Raw genomic sequence first — 6800 nt, 5'->3', positions numbered from 1 at the left:
ATTTCCATAGATAGGGTTCATCCCATACATAATATTTTGCCTCATACATGATTTTATTCTTCATGGACTTGCTAAGGTAATTTGGCAAAATTCCGGTGACCAAGTAGTTCACAATATCAGCATACCAAGGAACTATACATTTTATGTGAAACAATTGCTCATCAGGAAACAACTCAGAGATGGGTGAGGAGTCTTCATCTTTTACCAACCTATTTAGATGATCCACCACCGAGTTTTCAGCTCCCTTTCAGTTCTTAATCTCCAAATCAAACTCTTGGAGCAAGAGTATCCACCTTATCAGCCTCGATTTTGACTCCTTTTCGTTAGTAGGTATTTCAAAGCTGCATGATCAGAAAATACAATTACTTTAGAGCCAAGCAAGTATGATCAAAATTTATCTAAAGCAAACACAATTGGTAATAACTCATTTTCAGTAGTTGTGTAATTGCACTATGCAGCATTCAATGTTTTTGAAGCATAGTGGATGACGTGGCTCCTCCCATTTACTCGTTGACCTAAAACAACCTCTATTGCATAGTTGCTTGCATCGCTTATGATCTCAAAGGTCAAGTTTCAATTAGGTGGTTGAATAATGGGTGCAATTGTTAATAGTTTCTTGAGCTTGTCAAATGCTTCCTTGCACCCATCTCCAAAATCGAAAGACACATCCTTCTGAAGCAAATTGGACAATGGTAGGGCGATTTTTGAAAAGTCTTTGATAAACGTGCGATAGAAACCTGCATGTCCAAGAAAGGAACGAACTTCCCTAACATTTGTAGGGTAAGGAAAACTCACAATTAAATCAATCTTGTCCTTGTCGACCTCTATTCCTCTAGCTGAAATAACATGTCCCAACACAATGCCTTCCTTTACCATTTCATAATTTAAAACAAGATTTGTCTCTACACATCGATTCAGAATTTTACTTAAATTACTTAAGCAATTATCAAACGAATCACCATAAATAGTAAAATCGTCCATGAACACTTCAATGCACTTCTCAATAAAATCAGAAAATATACTTATCATGCATCTTTGAAAAGTGCCTGGAGCGTTACACAGACCGAAAGGCATCCCGTCAGTAAGCAAAGGTACCAAATGGGCAAGTGAAGGTTGTTTCTCTTGGTCCTCCTGGGCAATAACTATCTGATAATATCTTGAGAATCCACCGAGAAAACAAAAGAATGCCTTACCTGCTAATCTTTCTAACATCTGATCAATGAAGGGTAAGGGAAAGTGGTCTTTTCGAGTGGCCAAATTAAGTTTTCGAAAATCAATTACCATACGCCAACCACTTTGTACCCTCATTGGGATTAGTTCATTATTTTGACTTTTTACCACGGTTATCCCAGTTTTCTTGGGTACATGTATAGGACTTACCCATTTACTATCTGAAATTGGGTAGATTATCTTTTCATCTAACAACTTAAGTACTTCTTTCATTACCGGGTTGAGTTTTCTTTGTGGTTCTCTAACTGGTTTGGCGCCATCTTCCAAAAGGATCCTATGCATGCAAATCGAGGGGTTGATCCCCTTTGTGTCGGCTAAGGTCCAACCAATCGCCGCCTTATGTTCCTTTAGGACTTTGATGAGCCACTCATCTTGTTTTTCGGTCAACCCTTTCGTAATGATTACGGGTAGTGTCTCTTTTTCGCCCAAGTGCACATACTTAAGGTGATCAGGTAAGGTCTTTTTCCAACTCCGGAGCCTGCAAAACAGAAGGCAACAATTTCTTATGAGAAAATGACGATGGAATACCAGAATTGATTACCTTTTGTTTCGGCATCGGTTCCGAAATGTCATAGGGTGTATCGAACTCCTCCTCCTTGTCCAATTGTGCATTGAATTCAAGTTCTTCATCCATGTCATCCTCTCCAAAAACATCTTGCACAATCGAATCAATGGTATCAATAGAGTAGATCGAATTGCATTTACTTGGATATTTCATAGCTTCAAATATATTAAATTTAACAATCTCTCCATCGAACTCGACGGAGAGGGTACCATCATTCACATCTATTTTGGTCTTGGTCATTTTCATAAATGGCCTGCCTAATAGAAGTGGGGCCGAACTTGTGACTATGTCCTCCTCCATCTTCAGGATGTAAAAATCGGCTGAAAAAATTAAATCATTAATCTACACCAACACATCCTCAACAATCCCTTCCGGGTAGGCATTAGAACGATCAGCTAGCTGAATAACAACTCTAGTTTCCTTCAAGGGACCTAATATCAAAGCATAGTAAATCGAGTGTGGCATGACGTTGATGGATGCACCTAAATCTAGCATGGCACGCTCAATTCATTTATTTCCAATCACACAAGGTAAGGTGAACATACCTGGATCAACACGTTTTTCTGGCAAAGTCCTCTTGATGACAGTTGAAACGTTTTCTCCAACCCTTACATTCTCATCGATTCGCAGCCTCCTCTTGTTAGTGCACAATTTTTTTAGAAACTTTGCATACTTTGTGATCTGTTTTATAGCATCTAACAAGGGGATGTTGATTTCCACATTCCTGAAGGTTTCTAAGACTTCCTGCTCATATTCCTCCTTCTTGGACTTTTCCAACCTACTAGGAAAATGTGGTACAATGGCATTAATAATCTTAGGGTGAGGGGGATCGGATATTACCTCAATGGGGTCCTCGTTTGAACCTTGTCTCTCCTCTTCCTTCGTTGGTGAGGTAGGTTGGGGCTACATTTAACCTCACATTGGGGACAATGTAAGTTTTAAGTGTGGGGGAGGGGATTTAGGTTAGAATTTAGGTTGCGCTTTAAAATTTGATTTATGTCGTATTTTTCTGCATTTGATTTTTTTTAAAAAAAAAGAAACTTAAACTCTTTTGAAATCAATTGAAGCAATGTTGTAGGGAAATTCTTGTGAACCTAGTAAAGAAATATGATCAATGAGTACATGACTTATCTGAAGCCATTTCCAGTTAAGCTAGTCTTAAATTCAGGTTTAAGTAAATAGGGCAAATATTTCACCATTGCCACAATTGGTAGGATGGAGTATAAAATGCACCTACCGGTCAATTAATCCGATGGTAGGATGGAGCATAAAATGCACCTACCAGCCAAGTCATCTGATAGTAGGACGGAGCATAAAATGCACCTACTAGCTAGTAAATCAAACAGTAGGATGAAGCATAAAATGCACCTACTGACCAAGTAATCCAAAAGTGAGATAAAGCATAAAATGCACTCACTTCTTTAGATGAGAGAAAAAGAAAATAAAAAAGAGAGAAAAGATAAAAAGGTTTTCCCTGATTTACTACCTGGTTTGCAGTAGCAAAAATTGGATTGACTGATAAATGAGTCGTGTATGGCTTGGTTGTGTTGATTTAACAGTTCACAATATTTAATTTAGAATATTTGTAGAAAAAGATGGAAGAGAGTTGAGTTTAAAAAATGGTAGGATAGTTTGTTCTTGTTCTATATTTGCTTGAATTTTGTCTTACCCGAGGACGGGCAAAGTTTAAGTGTGGGGGGATTTGACGAGACTAAAAAGTATCCTATTTTTATCTCCAAATATTCACTCTTTTTCATTAATTTATCACTTAATTGGTCTCATTACTCTTGTATTTCGATTCAGGACAAGTAAGAATGCAATTGGAAGAAAACAAGACAAATCGGATGATTTTGCACAGTTTCGGCACCATTTAGTAATCTAGGCATAACTCTCAATTCTGGATTCCGATTTGGATAATTCAAGAGGCATCAGAAAGATGAAAGAAAGGCCCAAAACTTTTATGTTTTGGATTTTGACAGATTCAGTCCGAATCGAAGACGAAATCGGGCCCTAAGTTGGAGCAAGTTCGTAGCAAAGCCAATTTCACAGCTGAAGCCCAAGTCGCAGAAGAGCCTTGTATCAGCCTAAGATATTAAGGCAGCCCAACTCGAATTCAAGAGCCTAGAGTCCCAATTTCGAATGTAACCTCCAGAAAGATAATCTTATTAGATTTAAACTTTGAATGTAATCCTATAAAGATAAGCAGATTGTATTAAATCACTAGATAAGAGATAGGATATGATTAGTTCAAAATAGATCAGGACTTGAAGTTAATCTCCTAGAAGGAGTTGGAGAGAGCCCTCTCCCTCAACTATATAAAGAGGGGGGCGGACCAGCTCTAGTCATCACTCAATCCAATGATCCAAGAGATTATCAAGCAACTCAAGCTACCAAGAGAGCAGTTCGGCCATTGAGAAGCAGAGCATGGAGAGTTTGAAGATCATGAGCAGCTAAGCTTTTCTTTTCTGGTTCAAGGGGGGAGGTTCGATTGTGCCATTGTGAGGTTCTGTATTTAATTTAAGATCTTGCTTTTTAATTCAAGTATTCATTGGTTCTTGTGCATATTTTCATTGGATGTTAATGTTAATTAATCTGACAAATTAGTTAATATTGATTTTCCTACTGTTATCCATGGTTCGGTGATCCGTAATTGTCACGAATAGTGGTACAAGTAGCAATTAGGTTAATATCTTTCTGGGTCAATTGTTTGTGACAACCTTTGACCAATGTATTGACATGTTTTAACCTAAAGGGAATCGATGGAACAAGATTCGATAATTGCAGCTATCTCAATTGTTGTTGTTTTGGTTTAACTGTTTTCACAAAGCTTAATGCTATCACTAGTTGATATGGAATGCTATCGTACCCAGTCGATTAGTGATAAGTGTTGATCGAATGCTGGGTTTGGTCAGCTGATTTAGGAAAACACAAGGTTTATTATGGCTATCCTAATAAATCTAAGGTTTATTAGATGTGCATGTCACATCTTAAATTTATGTATTCAAGATGTCTTGAATATTATTTCAAAAATTAGAAATTGTATTATATATATAAAAAGTTCAGGGGCAAGAAAACAAGAATTTAAATATTTATGCCAAAATTATGGTTTAAAACATAAACATTTTATATTAGATGTAAAGCATAGGTAAGTTGTATATCTCATAAACAAATTCTTTCTGATTTTTATAATTTAAAGATGCCTAATGATATGATATTTGAGGAAGATTGGGAAATGGCAATCTGTATAAGAGATTTTTTAAAATATTTTTATGATGCAACAAATGAATTATCTGGAATTTATTATCCAACTAGTTGTAATTTACCGTATCAATTAATGATAATTAGTGATTGTTTTGCCAAATATAGAAATAATCCACAATTCCAATGTATTGTTAAAATTATGGAAAATAAATTTAAAATATATTGGAAGAATTTTTCCCCTTTATTGTTTAACTACAATATTAAACCCTAGGATTAGGAAAGATGGTTTAGATATTTTACTTGAAACATATTATGAAAATATGAATATTGATATAGGAAATAAAGAAGAAGAAATTAATAATTTATTATTTGAAATGTACAGTTTGTATGAATATGAAGTTGTAGGAAATATTCCTAGAACTTGTTCATCTTCTTCTTCTTCTCTTTCTGACTTTGAGCCCAATAATAGAAGAGAAAAGTTTGTTTATTTAACAAGTAGAAGGCAGAAATCTGCTAGTTCTACAACAAGTTCATTTATTGAACTTAATTTTTATTTGCAAGCAATTTTTTCTAATTTAGGTGAAGTATCAAATAATTTTGATATTTCAGCCCGGTGGAGTGAACACGAAAAATTATCCGGTTCTCGCCGCCATGACACATGATCTACTAACCCCTCCGGTGTCTACAGTTCCGTTGGAGTCTTGTTTTAGTGTAGGTACCAGGGTGCTGGATGACAAAAGAAGCTGCATGAACAATAAGAGCATAGATATGTGCATCTGTTTCAAGGATTGGCTAGATGCAGAAGATAGATTACAAGACAAGGGAGGGCATGATACAACACTGGACATTTCACCCGAAGCAGATGATGAAATCATGAATGATGATTCATGAATTTGACCACTTGTAGATTTTTTCATTTTTTCAAATTATTGTAAAATTTTTAAATTTTATTTAATTTATTTGATATATATTTTTTTAAATTTTTTAACAATGTAATTTTGTATTTTCAATTTGTAACCATATTGTATTTTTATATTTCATTAATTTACTCCATTTTTATAATTCATTCATCCAAGTATGTAATGATCCAATCATTGTATTTGTAATTCACTAATTTGTACCATTCAAATTTAAATGAAATAAAATTCTTATTTTTCTTTCAATTTGTTATTCCATTCAATTTGGTTAAGTATTTTTTCATTTATGTATTAAATAACTTAGATTTCTCATTTCTTAATTTTTTAAATAGTTCCTAATTCTCAAAGTTCATATGAAAGTTAAATATTTTAATTTTAAAATTTTACTTAGAAAAGAAATAAAAAAATTCAAAAAAAAAAACAGTACAACCTGGTTTAGCCTAGGCCCAAGGCTCGCCCTGTGACCCAGCCTGGTATGGTCCAAGCCCATGGCACGGCTTGTAACTTGGCCCGACTCAGGCCCGCGTGCCGACATCGCACAACATGGGCCCACTTGGGTTTGGGCAATAGGCCATGCCGGGCCCCTCCAAAATTTCCACCGGAGAGGATGGCACGGCCTGTTACACGGCCAACTTTACACCTCTACCCATGAGCTCTTTGCACTTATTCTTGCAGACCACATTAACCCATCTTAGGAGGTTGTGGAGTCATATCTAACATGGGAAACACTCTCCTGTATGTTTGGAGGCGAACCTTCCAACGATTGACGATTAGACAAAAAAGCTAAGACGAATCTCCTAGCAAAGCTTCCACCGACAGCAAAACCTAACCCAATCGTAGTAAAAAGCTTGTTCATAACCTGGTCAAAGAAATTAGAAGTGGACTTT

This window comes from Nelumbo nucifera, chromosome 7, assembly GCF_055504915.1.
Source record: "Nelumbo nucifera cultivar China Antique chromosome 7, China Antique-T2T, whole genome shotgun sequence".
In the NCBI taxonomy this organism is placed as follows: Eukaryota; Viridiplantae; Streptophyta; class Magnoliopsida; order Proteales; family Nelumbonaceae; genus Nelumbo; species Nelumbo nucifera.
The sequence above is the reverse complement of the archived record's forward strand: the minus strand, read 5'-3'. Positions refer to the sequence as shown.